The sequence below is a fragment of the Alligator sinensis genome, unplaced genomic scaffold (assembly GCF_000455745.1).
Source record: "Alligator sinensis unplaced genomic scaffold, ASM45574v1 scaffold91_2, whole genome shotgun sequence".
NCBI lineage: Eukaryota > Metazoa > Chordata > Crocodylia > Alligatoridae > Alligator > Alligator sinensis.
Window position 1 is genome coordinate 336,763 of NW_005842529.1, and position 12,867 is coordinate 349,629.

The window sequence follows — 12,867 nt, forward strand, 5'->3', positions numbered from 1 at the left end:
TCCCCCGGAGCTGTTAAGACTCCGTGGGTTCGACAATTGGGTCCATAGGATAGGGATACGTCTAGACTGCGATTGGCGATGGGGAGAGGCTAGAGGTTATGTGCCTCGGAGTTGTTAAGGCTCCGAGGGTTCGGTAAATAGGTCCCCTGGAGTTGTTGAAACTCTGTGGGTTCGACAAATTAAACCTCTGTTGCCCTCTTAAGGAAAAAGCTGGGTTCGTAGGGATTAGCAGCGCTTAGAGATCTTCACGCTCCTTTCCCGAACTCCACGTGCTTTCTCTCTCTCCAACTTGGGCGGAAACTACCCAAGCCTTTTGTACGGCTAGCAAGCCAATAGCTAGCTGCCACGTATGCCTACATTTAGAACCGGCCAATAATGTGGCACGAATCTAAATACAAATGGCAGGAACTCCTTTGCATCGTGCATCACTATAATGCAAAAGAAATGCACTATGCAAAGAAAGCTACAGAACTGGCGGGAAAAGCTCCTGCACGCAGGTTCTCCGTTACAACAGAACACTCCACCGTGCAAAAGAGCTGCAATTTGGCGGGAACATGATTTAGCGATGCCGAAGCACACACAAACAAGAAAAACCACAACTTTGGGTTGTGACACTGACCAGAATACCACGAGTGCTCGAACAGCCGTGCCAGCGGCTCTGCTATGACACTGGCCAATTCCTCCAGCACCCTTGGATGAAGTTCATTCCGGCCCAGTGATTTGAACACATCCAGCCCCCACAAATGCCCCTTCACTAAGTTTGTGCTAACAGTTGGTGGCCTGGTGTCCCTCCTGTGTCTATCTATTCTCCAACTGGGAGATTTGTCTTGGTCTGTGTCTAGGAATACACGTGCAAAGAACTCATTGAAGAGCTCAGCTTTGTCCCCGCCTCTCTGTCACCAATTTCCCTAGTCTGTCCTGTAGGGGTCCTATGCTCCCCTGCGCCTTCCTTTTGCTCCCTTAATTTTTGTTGTCCTTAACTTTTTTTGTCCTTAATTTTTGTATACATTATTTTAATCATAGGTCCCTACTTACCCAGTTTACCACAACTCTCTTAGGTGCTTAGCACAGTGGTACCAAGGCTAAATACAGATGGTCAAAAAGCCTGAGGCTGAATCAATTCAATCTTTACAGGTTAGTCTAAGCTGTGTTGATTGAACCAATAAGCAAGTGAACAGACATTCACTTTTGATTCCAGAAATGCAGCCACATGCCTGCAGCAGCATAGGCCAGAAGTGGCCCAGGCTAGAAGCTGCGGGTGCTAGAGCATGCCTCCCTGCTGGGCTGGAGCAGACAGCTTGGACCAAGGCTAGCTAGCCTACCCTCCAAGGAGGGGATTGTGGGGATGCTGGAGGACTGTGAGTTAACTTTAATCTGGAGGGGATCTGGGACAGAAGTTCAATAAACTGATTTAACCTAAGACAGATTTGTCTAAATCAGTTAAGTCGGATACTACATCCATTCAGATTTATCTTAAACCTGTTTCAGCCATTTTAAAAGCAATTTATGTGCACTGAACTTTCTGTTAAGTTACAGATTTGAACCGTTTATCGATCACTTGTACCAGTTTATGTGTAACTTCTGTCCCTAGCCACAGAGTTCAGATTTGTGTTTGTGTAACTGAAAGTCAGTTTCCTGCCTCTCGTCCCCACTACCAAGTTGCCAATCTGAGCCCCTATTCTCCTTGAAGTTGTGTGTATCTCCAAAACATTTGGAAGAACATCTTGTGTTCTATCATTTATCGGAGATACTTGCTCTTGTGAAACAGTTTAAAAAAAAAGGAAGCCATTTGCCTAGATAGTAGGGCTGTGTGAAATTTCACTGGCGGTTTTGTTTCAACACTTTCACAAATTTTGAGGTCAGAACAGCAAAGTCAGAATGAAACAAAGGCCACTGAAATAGACTCGAAACAAAATGAGGATAGTTCAAATGTTTCGAAAGTCAAAACCTTTCGACCATAGGCTGGAGATGGGAAGTCAGTTCAGCTCGGCTGACTTTCCATCCCCAGCACAAGATCTGGCAGGGAACAGGAAGTCAGCCCAGCTGGGTTGACTCCTCATCCCCCACACTAGATCCCCATCCCTGGTGCTAGATCGTGCGGGCGGCAGGAGTCCCCCTGAGTGATCTAGTGCAGGGGATGGGGAAGCAGCCCAGCTGGGCTGACTTCCCATCCCCCAGTGATACATTCAAACAGCATCAAAACAGCCTTTCTGTTTCGAACGGAACAGAACAGATGTTTCAACTCAAAATGAAATTTGAAACGGAATGCTGTTCCATCAAACTGTTGAAACTCAAGGCAAAATGGAATGGTGCCATTTCACACAGCCATACTATATAGCTTATTAGCTTGGGGGATGTGTCTTCTCTCTTTGGTTTTCGTCTTTCAGTATGTATAATGAAAAGATCTGAAACAGTTGGGATTTATATAGGCTGATTTAGCAGCTTTTGCAGACAAACATAAACTGTGAGAACTAAACTGACATTGGGTCTCACTTGTTTTCTTCCTGAAAAAGTTCTTTGTTATCTGCACAAGAGTTTAAGTGCTTCAGACACAAAGTATTACTACTGCGGTTATTGTGTTTTGTTTCTGGGCCAGATGCTCACTTGATGTAATTCAGCCTAGCACCACTGAAATCAATAAACCATGTTGATTTATAGAAGCCAAAGCTCAGGCCCTGTGTTGGAATGCCATTTTTTTAATGTGTTCTCTTTTCATTTAATATATTGTCTCACAGCTGGCTCTGGGGGATTTTGTGGTCGTCTTACAGCTTCACGTCTCATCCGTAAGGGAAAAAACGCCAAGGAATCTCCAACTGCTAGGTGCTCCATGCCCAGGAGTTAGCTAAACACTGATTCAGAGTCTTCTCTGACCAATTCCACAAAGGTTGTGGGACACACAAAGGAGCATAGACAGTCTACCTGCTTGATATATTCCTAGCAGTGCATTGCCCCATTAATAGTTCTATATAGAAACAAAAAATAAAAATAAGGGGGTATTGTTACACGTGTTATTTTTTAGTCTGGTTTAAGCAGAAAATTACAGGAAGAGAGAGAGAGAGAAAAAAACCTGGGCTTGAATAACATTTTTTTCTAACTGGATTGGTACACCTTTAAGGGGAAGGAAACAGGAAATGATCCATCCTCACCACATACAGACTTGCCTTGTTCTTCCATTTCTGGCTGAGTGATAAAATGTTAAATGTCATTTCCTGTATCAGTGGTTAACCACTGGATGCTAGATCAGAGATTTACCAGAAGTACAATAGTCAGAAGAAGACCCGCTGCTTTCAATAACCCTTTCTTGTGCCCTGTGGGAACCATTTAACCTTTACACAAAAAAAAAAAGAAGCCTGGATTTGGATGAGGAGATAAAACTCAAGAACTGTGCCAAATGCTCACACCTTGCAGGAAGTCGCAAGGAGAAATCCTTCCCCACGCTCAGGTCATTCACAAAACAGGAGGTCATGAGGGCATACAACAATCAACCACAGAGTTAGTTGTTAGCTCTCAGTTTTATTGGCACTTGGGATAGAGGCATGGGGGCCATAAGTGTTTCTTTTATTTCTGTTTTCTCACATTAGAAACCAGAATATTTAGAAGATACACTGACATAGGAATCCAGAGCATATGTTCATATCCCTTCCCTTTCAGCCTTTACTTACAATTTATTTTACACCACAGAGCCTCAGCCACTTATCTATGCAGGCACTGGATTCATTTCATTATTAGTGGGGATCCGAGTTTTCCATTTGTGATGGAAAAACACAGTAAAACCCAGATTTCCACATTTTAAGGAGAAAACCCCAGATTTTCTCATTTTAAAGAAAAAAATGCAGGAAATGGTGGGTTTCCCGTTGCAGGTTGGCAGGTTCCAGCCTGCAAGGGGCTGGGGGGAGCAGAAGGACAGCATTCAGGCAAGGGGTGCCATGTGCACTTACCCACAGGTAAGTCGGGCAGGGCTGAGGCCCCCACAGTGAGAGAGGGAGGGAGCTGGGCAGGGCTGGGACTGGGGCTGCTGCCCAGCCTGGGCAGTATGTGGGGCTTGGGGCCAGAATGAGTGGCCGCATAGCCACAGCAGGCAGTGGGAGGGGGCCATGGACAGCTCGTTCAGGGGTTAGGGTGGAGGTGGCTCCCCGCTGATATGTGCATTTCCAGGTGGGGCATGGCGGCATGTGTCCCCCAGATTTGTTCATGGGGCAGGCTGCCTGCTGCAGGCTCATGCTCCTTGCCTTGCTGTCCTCCCCCCTGGGGTCTCCAGGGCCCAGCGGGTGGAAACAGACATAGCAGAGCAGTGGGGCTGGGCAGGAAAGCGTGGTGCTGCTGCCATGAGCCCCACGCTGTCCTGGCAAGATGCCCCCTGCCCACCCACCAGCAACGAGGGGCACAACTCCATGCTGCCACCCCCACTGCTGCCAGGCAGGTAGGGGGTGTCTGAATAAAAAGGTGACCAAACGCCAGTCCACATGCCAGACCAATGTAAAGCATGAGAGCAAGTTATGCTTGGGGTGTGAAAACCTCATGATCACAGTGCTGACAGGCACGTGATCAGATGGCCTCAGCCAATCAGAGGCTACATGAAGCGTGTGACTGCAAGGCGGGCAGTCATGGGCTCCTGACTGAAAATCAGCAGCACATTCTAATTGGCTCACTAGTTTATAAAAAGGACAGAACTCCTGAACTAGGGGGGATCCACGCATCAGTTTGGAGAGGCCTGATCACCCTTTCCAGGATTCCACGTCCCCTAGGTCGAATGTATACTCGATACCCGAACATAGTGAGCTCTCGTGTGGCAGTTATTGTTGCTGTTGTCGTTATTGTAATCTCTCTCTGACTGTAACATTGCAAACAGTTGTTAAAGAGTTTTCTGTCTTCCTACGCAAGTTGTAAGTAAAACTTCATTCTACCATATCATCTTCATTTGGGTCAGTGTCCCTTTCGTCCCCGGCCTGGTCGTACTGGAGGGGTGGCTATTCACCCACCGCAGTTTACCACATGGCGTCACGAACAGGATCTCCGGGGCAAAGGGAGAATGAGGAGTGCATTGACCAATCAGTCCGGCATTGCCTGTGGCAAAATCACCACAGGCCCCCGACCACAAATGCTGATGACTTATGGGCCCATGTGGCGTACCATCAGGCCTAGCAAGACGGGAGGATCGGCGGCCATGTTTCGATCTGCCCGACTGAAAACACTGGGGAGGCCACTCAAAGAGTGGGTCATTACCGGCCTCACTCACGCAGCCCTGGGGTGTCTCCTCGCTAGCCCCGCAGTCCTATACTGACCACCCGATATGGCCGCGGAGGTACAACTCAATCATGTCAAATCCACCGACACAAGCGATCATACCCCTGCAAAAGAGTATGTTAAATGTATTAAATATCTAAAAGAGGGTGGCGGCTGCGACACACCTCCTGACAAATTCAGGTGCCCTAACCTCAGCCCCGGAGACACTGAAAATGAGATTGTGACAGGACTCCGGGAGAGCCTTGAAACCAACAGGCGGGAGGCTGCAAAATGGGGAGCAAAGAAGTGGAATAAGGGCAAGATAATTAATGTTTTATTTTGCACGGTGACCACCCTGTTGCGACATGCGGCGAACCAAGCCAGCGTGTTGGAGACACTGGCTAAGATGGCCGTGGATCGGAGCACCACACAATCCAAAACGCCACTCCAAGATGGCGCCACTGAAGAAAAAGAAGGAGTGGCTAAAGCGTCCGAGGCGCAAAATCCCAACGCAGGCGCAGTGAGTGAAAATCCCCTAGGGGAGGGCCTGCGCACTGAAGCGGGAGGGGCAAGTGAAATCACAGAAGCGGGAGGGGCAGAGGAGACTCCAACAGCCCCGCACAAGGGACCACCCCCGTACAGAACCCCACGCCTATACCCTGCCCTCCCTGCGGAGGCAAGCGCACCTGCTCTACAGGTAAACCCTGTAGCACTGATCAAAACTGTCACTGATGGCACAGCAACCAGCACACTCACCACCTTTCACACCTGAACTAAGGGGGAGCTTCAGGAGCTAATGAAAGAAACCCAGATAAATCCGGGCGAAACACCCATAATATGGCAAGGGTGCCTGATACTAGAACACGGGGCAGATCTGGTAGACCTCAAGGAATGCATGGCACTCATGCGCCAACCCACGTGGAGCGGCAGAATGTGCAGTGATACAACCAAGGTACTGCGCAACCGAGCCTGGCCAATTCCTTTGTGTGCTGCCACGATCCCAGCATTGATGACCCAAGCCCATGCCTGGCATGTGGATCCACCGGGTAACCCCACGGCCACACAACTTTTGTATGCCATAGCGGGAGCAAGCTATTTAAATTGGGACCCCGGGAGGTACCCGTTGAATTTAACTCCTCATCAGGCGAATAATTATTGGCCTCATCGTTGGTGTCACGACCCTGGTGCTGTCCCCATGTCCATGTCAGCAGTAGAGGCCTGCGTGGAAATTTACAGGGGTAATAACACACCCATGTTTCGTTTGCTGTTACATCCATTGGTGGGAGGCCCAATAGGGAATGTCCTAAGCAGTTTAGGGAAACTCACTACGGCACGCAAGACAGAAACCGCATCTGCCCCACCATCGGAAGTACGGGTGGCTGAACCCTGGGGATCCCCACCTAATAAACCTCGAACTAACTACCTACCGCGCGGACCACCACCAAACCGTACCCCCGAAGAACGCGCTAGGTTCGGGTTTTTGTTAAGCAAAAGTGGTCTAGAAAAGGACCAACTCCGCAGATTAGGGGATGAAGGGCAGCGAATACTAGTACTTCGTCTAGGCTTTAGGCCGAGACCACAAGAATACGATAAGGGAAAAAACGAGTAGCGGCCGCCGAATCGGGCACCGACGGCCGACCCTTCAATGATGAACGCCCGTATGTCACCCTCAACGTTAGCACACCCAGAGGCTCTGATGCAACACCGACACGCTTTTTACTCAACACGGGAGCCCAAGTAAATGTAATAAAGCCCTAAGTCCCACATATTAAAACATCAAGGACTATCTTTGTACGGGGTTTAAACGCTACAGCTACTACAACCTTAGTAAAGTTCAAGATTGGTACTAGAGTTTTACACGGGGTCCAAGGGGGCATCAATATTCTAGGAATCCTGGGGATTTACATCTTAAAAACCATATTCTCCTCGTACTGCCGCTATCTGTCACCCAGGAGGATAAACATCAGCCCACTTTAACAAACCCGGCCCCATGGCGTTATCAACCGATTCCAACGCGCTCTACACTTAAGAATCAAGTCAAGGCCCTACTACACGACTTAAACCAACGAGGTTGCATCAGCCCAATAAGATCATCTACCTATCTTTCAGCGGGATGGGGTATTCCCAAGCCGGGAAAACTAACAGAAGCCCGGTTGGTGGTAGACTACCGGCAAGTGAACCGCTGGTGTAAACCACTCCAAATGCCCGCGGTCCAAACGATAACTGAAGTCTTAAATGGTATAATCGAGACACAAAGGGGCGGAGAATGGTGGGCCATAACTTTAGATTTAAAAGATATGTTTTATTCAATCCCCATAAATGATCCACAAGGGGTCCTTAATATGTGTATAAACGGCGAAATGTATAAATGGGAAGTTTGCCCTCAAGGTTACCGTAACGCACCGGCATTAGCGACAGCAGCGATGAACAACACCCTTAAGCGCTTCACACATTTCCATCCATGGGCCGAGGACGTAAAAATCTGGTCCTACGTTGACAACATTGTCATCATGGGAGATCACTGTGCGACGGTCCACAACACCGCTGAGAAGTTAAAAGACCACTTAAGCAATGAGGATGGACAATAAATATGACCAAATCTATGAAGGAACCGTCCTCAGATATCATCTTTTTAGGGACACGATTCGCAGGTCAGTACCGATGGGGGACGGCGCACAACTCTACACCTAAACTTGAGTCCCAACCCATAACTCAAATGGACTTCCAGGGCCTTTTAGGCCAACTAAATTGGTTCCGTCATTACATGACGCCACCACACTTAAAAGTCATACAACGATTGCAACAACAAATTTGGAAAAAAACCCAGCGAAGGGAACCTTGGAATGACCGAGATCAACGGGCCTTAGAAGCAGTTCTCAACGAAGTTAACAACACACACTTGATCGCACCACCTGCTAGCACCCCGTTAATAATTCAGGTGGGCTTTACCAGCGAACACATCTGGTTCACAGCCAAGGACCCGGTGACGGAGCAGCCTGCTTTCACCGGTCACCGCACACTACAGGCCCACCAACATCGGTATGGTTGTCTAGCAAAAGTTATGCTTGCGGCCCAATTGGCAGAACATCTGTCGATGTCTCCAGGTACCCTTGTGGCGCCAGGCGGTTCTATGCTAGCCTTACTCAACCCTGGCCAAAGTCACCCTGAGTATCAAGGAACACAAAAGATTTGGAGCACGACCGTTCTGCGGTTTCAATACTATTGGTCAGCGTGGCAAGTCATCGACGGGGAACTGCCCCCCGACAATGAAGATGAAAAACTGAGTATACCTCGGCTATATGGGACTACATCACTAGCCTGGATAGTCTCTGACGGTACATCCCGCAATGGCGGCGTGTATGGCTTTTACTGTGACCCCTGTAAGAACGCCGATCTCCGCTCAACCTCCTCAGATGAGTCGGTACAAGCAGCTGAATTACGGGGATTCCATCTAGCACTCACACACGCTCGAGACCATCACGATGGAACGCTTCCAGTCCCTGTCATCGCCATGGACTCAGAGTACATATATCGAATCATCACCGGGGTAGCACAAGCAATGGAGCATCAACCCATCTGGGAAGACGTTAAAGATACTTTGCTACAGTTCTCCACACCACCATTAGTTAAACATACACGCTCCCACCAACCCGATACGGATCCCGTACATGCCATCATCGACCGCCTATTGGCCCATCAAGGACCACCAAGTGAAATAGGCGTATTGCAATTAAACCTGGCAAACGTGGCAGATGATCAGCCATTGCTGAAATGGCTCCATGATTTCTGGGGGCACCCAGGTGCCAAAAGGGCACGGACTCGCTGGAAGTAACACAGTGATAAAGGGCCAAGTTTGCAGCGATGGAAGGAGATAACCCAAGTATGCCCAGCCTGCGCTAAAGAGAAACCAACACACCACAAACACATGCAGGGTGTCTTTGACTCCGCACACTTCACACCGGGAAAGGTGTGGCAAGTGGATCTGCTTGGACCGCTCCCAGGATCAAGACCACCGAACAAAGGACTAGTGATCGTGGACTTGGGAACTCGCCAACTTCTTGTCCTCCCAGCAAGGAAAACTACCGCTTCCACAGTTCAGGGATGCTTGCAGCTCGCTTTTGCTCGTTTATAGTTTCATAGTTTCATAGTTTTAGGGTCGGAAGGGACCTAATAGATCTTCTAGCCCGACCCCCCGCCAGGGCGGGAGAACAACAAAAGAACCCTAAACAAAAAACGGGACTCAAATGAGTCCAGCCAGGTAGGTATCCAGCCTCTTCTTAAAGATCCCCAGGGTAGGGGCCAGCACCACCTCCCTTGGAAGTTGGTTCCAGCTCCTAGCCGCCCTAACTGTGAAGTAGTTTTTTCGGATGTCCAATCTGTACCTCCTCTCCATCAACTTGTGCCCATTACTCCTTGTTATGCCAGCGGGGGCTAGGGGAAACAGCGTCTCCCCCAAACCCTTCTGGTTCCCCCTAGTGAGTTTATAGACGGTCACCAGGTCCCCCCTCAGCCTTCTCTTGTGGAGGCTGAATAGGTTCAGGTCCCGCAGTCTCTCACTGTAGGGTCTGCCCTGTTGTCCCCGGATCATGCGGGTGGCCCTCCTCTGGACCCTCTCCATGTTGTCCACATCCCTCCTGAAATGGGGCGCACAGAACTGGACACAATACTCCAGCTGCGGCCTGACCAGCGTCGCATAGAGGGGGAGGATCACCTCCCTGGCTCTACTCGAGATGCACCTGTGGATGCACGACAAGGTCCGGTTAGCCCTGCCAACCATGACCTCGCATTGTCGGCCCATGTTCATCTTGGAGTCAATAATGACACCAAGATCCCTTTCCGCCTCCGTGCTCTCAAGTAGGGAGTTCCCCATCGTATAAGTGTGCTGCTGGTTCCTACTACCCAAGTGCAGCACCCTGCACTTGTCCGTATTGAAACACATCCTGTTCCTGTTTGCCCACCCCTGTAACCTATCCAGATCCTTCTGCAATCTCTCTCTCCCTGCTAGCGTGCTCACCTCCCCCCAAATTTTGGTGTCATCAGCGAATTTAAACAGGTTGCTTTCCACCCCAACATCAAGATCGCTGATGAAGAAATTGAACAGCGCAGGCCCCAGGACCGAGCCCTGGGGGACTCCACTACCCACCTCCCCCCAAGTCGAGTATGATCCATCCACCACCACCCTCTGAGTGCGACCCTTCAGCCAATCTGCAATCCATCTGACTGTGTAGGCATCTATGCCACAGTCGCCTAGTTTATTAATTAGGATGGGGTGAGAGACGGTGTCAAAGGCCTTGCTGAAGTCCAGAAAGACTACATCCACCGCGACACCTGCGTCCATGGCCTTTGTGACCTGATCATAAAAGGCAATCAGGTTGGTCTGACATGATCTCCCCCTAATAAATCCATGCTGATTGCCCCTGAGCATCATCTCGGATGCCGGCCCATCACAAATGTGCTCCTTGATGATCTTCTCAAAGAGTTTCCCCAGGATTGAGGTAAGACTGACGGGCCTATAATTGCCCGGGTCCTCCCTTTTCCCTTTTTTGAAGATGGGGACCACATTAGCTACCTTCCAATCGTCTGGCACCTGGCCCAAGCACCACGATCGCTCGTAGAGCCGTGCCAGGGGCCCTGCAATAACCCCAGCTAGCTCCCTCAGCACCCTGGGGTGGAGAGCATCCGGACCCGCTGACTTGAACGCGTCCAGCCCCTCCAGAAGCTCTCTAACCCGGTCCTCCCCAACCTGAGGTCTGAAGGCGATCCCCTCGCGTCCGGCTTCTATCACAGCAGGGAAGTCCCGGTCCCTGCACAAGAAAACGGAGGTGAAGAATTGGTTAAAGAGGTCCGCTTTATCCTCTGACGCAACCACCAGATTGCCCCGCATATCCTGCAGGGGCCCCACATTACCCGGCGCCTTCTTCATCCTCCCAATATATTTGAAAAAGGACTTTTTGTTATCCTTAATCCTGGACGCTAATCCGAGCTCTATCTCCGCCTTGGCCTTCCTAACAGCCCGCCTGCAGGCCCGAGCAGAGGAGGTATACTCCTCTTTGGAGATTACACCCCCCTTCCACCGGGCGTACGCCACCCTTTTGGCAAGCAGGCATTCCCGGACACCCTTGGTGAGCCAGGGGGGCTTTTGGACACTCCTGCCCGCCTTGCTTCTTGTCGGGATGGACACCCCTTGGGCCCCGAGTATCGTTTCCTTAAGGAACGACCACTCCTCTTGGACGCTGAGTTCCTCTGCCCTCAAGGACCCCAGTTCCTCTCCCACTAATCTCCTCATCTCACTGAAGTTGGCCCTCCTGAAGTCTAGGGCCACCACCTTGCTGCGGGCCCTTGACACTCTACGCTGGATGGTGAATTCCAGCACGCGATGATCACTATTGCCCAGGTGGTCAAGAACCTGGAGGCCTCTTACCAGGTCGTCGCCTGCGGCCAGGACCAGGTCCAGCAGAGCATCTCCTCTGGTGGGACTGTGCACCTCCTGAATCAAGTGGAGGTCCTGCAACTCGGCCAAGAACCTCCTGGAGCGGTCCGTCCCGGCTGACTGCTCCTCCCAGCAGATGTCCGGGTAATTAAAATCGCCCATGACAACTACATCCCTTGCTTTTAGTGTCTCCGCAAGCTGGCCTGAAAATTCCCTGTCCAGCTCCTCCTCCTGATTGGGGGGTCTGTAATAGACCCCCACCGTCAAATCCCTCTCGCCTTGCCCCCCCTGGATCTTGACCCAGAGCACTTCAGCTCGCCCTTCCCCTGACCCCATACTGCTGGCAGAGGATGTGTAGTGCTCCTTGACATAAAGTCCCACCCCCCCCCCTGATACCCACAGGCATGCCAGAATAAGGAACATGGCTTTAAGTGAAGAGGTAATGTACAGGAAGAAAAAGTAACTATAGTATACTACATACAAGTAACTTTTTATATGTGGTTACATGTAGTTACCTGAAAGTCTGACCAAACTTATAGAAGTGATGCCACCAAATTTAATATTCACTTGTGCAAATACCTACAATGCAAATATCCAAATGACAAAACCAGCATGCACATGCTGATTAGGTTCTCAGAGCATATACTTGAGTTTATACCATTCTAGGCCCTTGGTGCTACTCAGGGAGAGCTTTAATGATACCTGTAGCAGTGCTAAGCACACACGGTAACAGAGAAGAGGCATAAACTTAGCTTGCTAGGCATCTTTTCACTAATCACTAGTTTAGGTTGATTACAAGTCTGCGCGAGATACACAGTGAGTCAACAGCCACTATAGCTCCATTCTTATACTAGTTTTGGGTTACAGAAGGACTTTACCAAGTGTCAAAACGCCCCCGTCTCCTTCAGCCTGGTCCCCAGAGCCTTGAAGTCCCTCATAATACGGTCAGGGTTGCCTCTTGCCGCGTCGTTTGTACCCACACGGACGACAACCATGGGGTACCGGTCTGCAGGCCGGATGCAGGCCGGGATCCTCTCCGTGATGTCCCTGACCCGAGCCCCAGGCATGACGCAGACCTGCCGTGACATGGGGTCGGGACTGCAGATCGGACCTTCCAGCCCTCGCAGGAGGGAGTCCCTGATGACTAGGACCCGGCGTTTCTTCCTCCTGGTGTTCTCTCTCCTCCCAGTCTCTGTCTTGCGTGGAGCGGCATC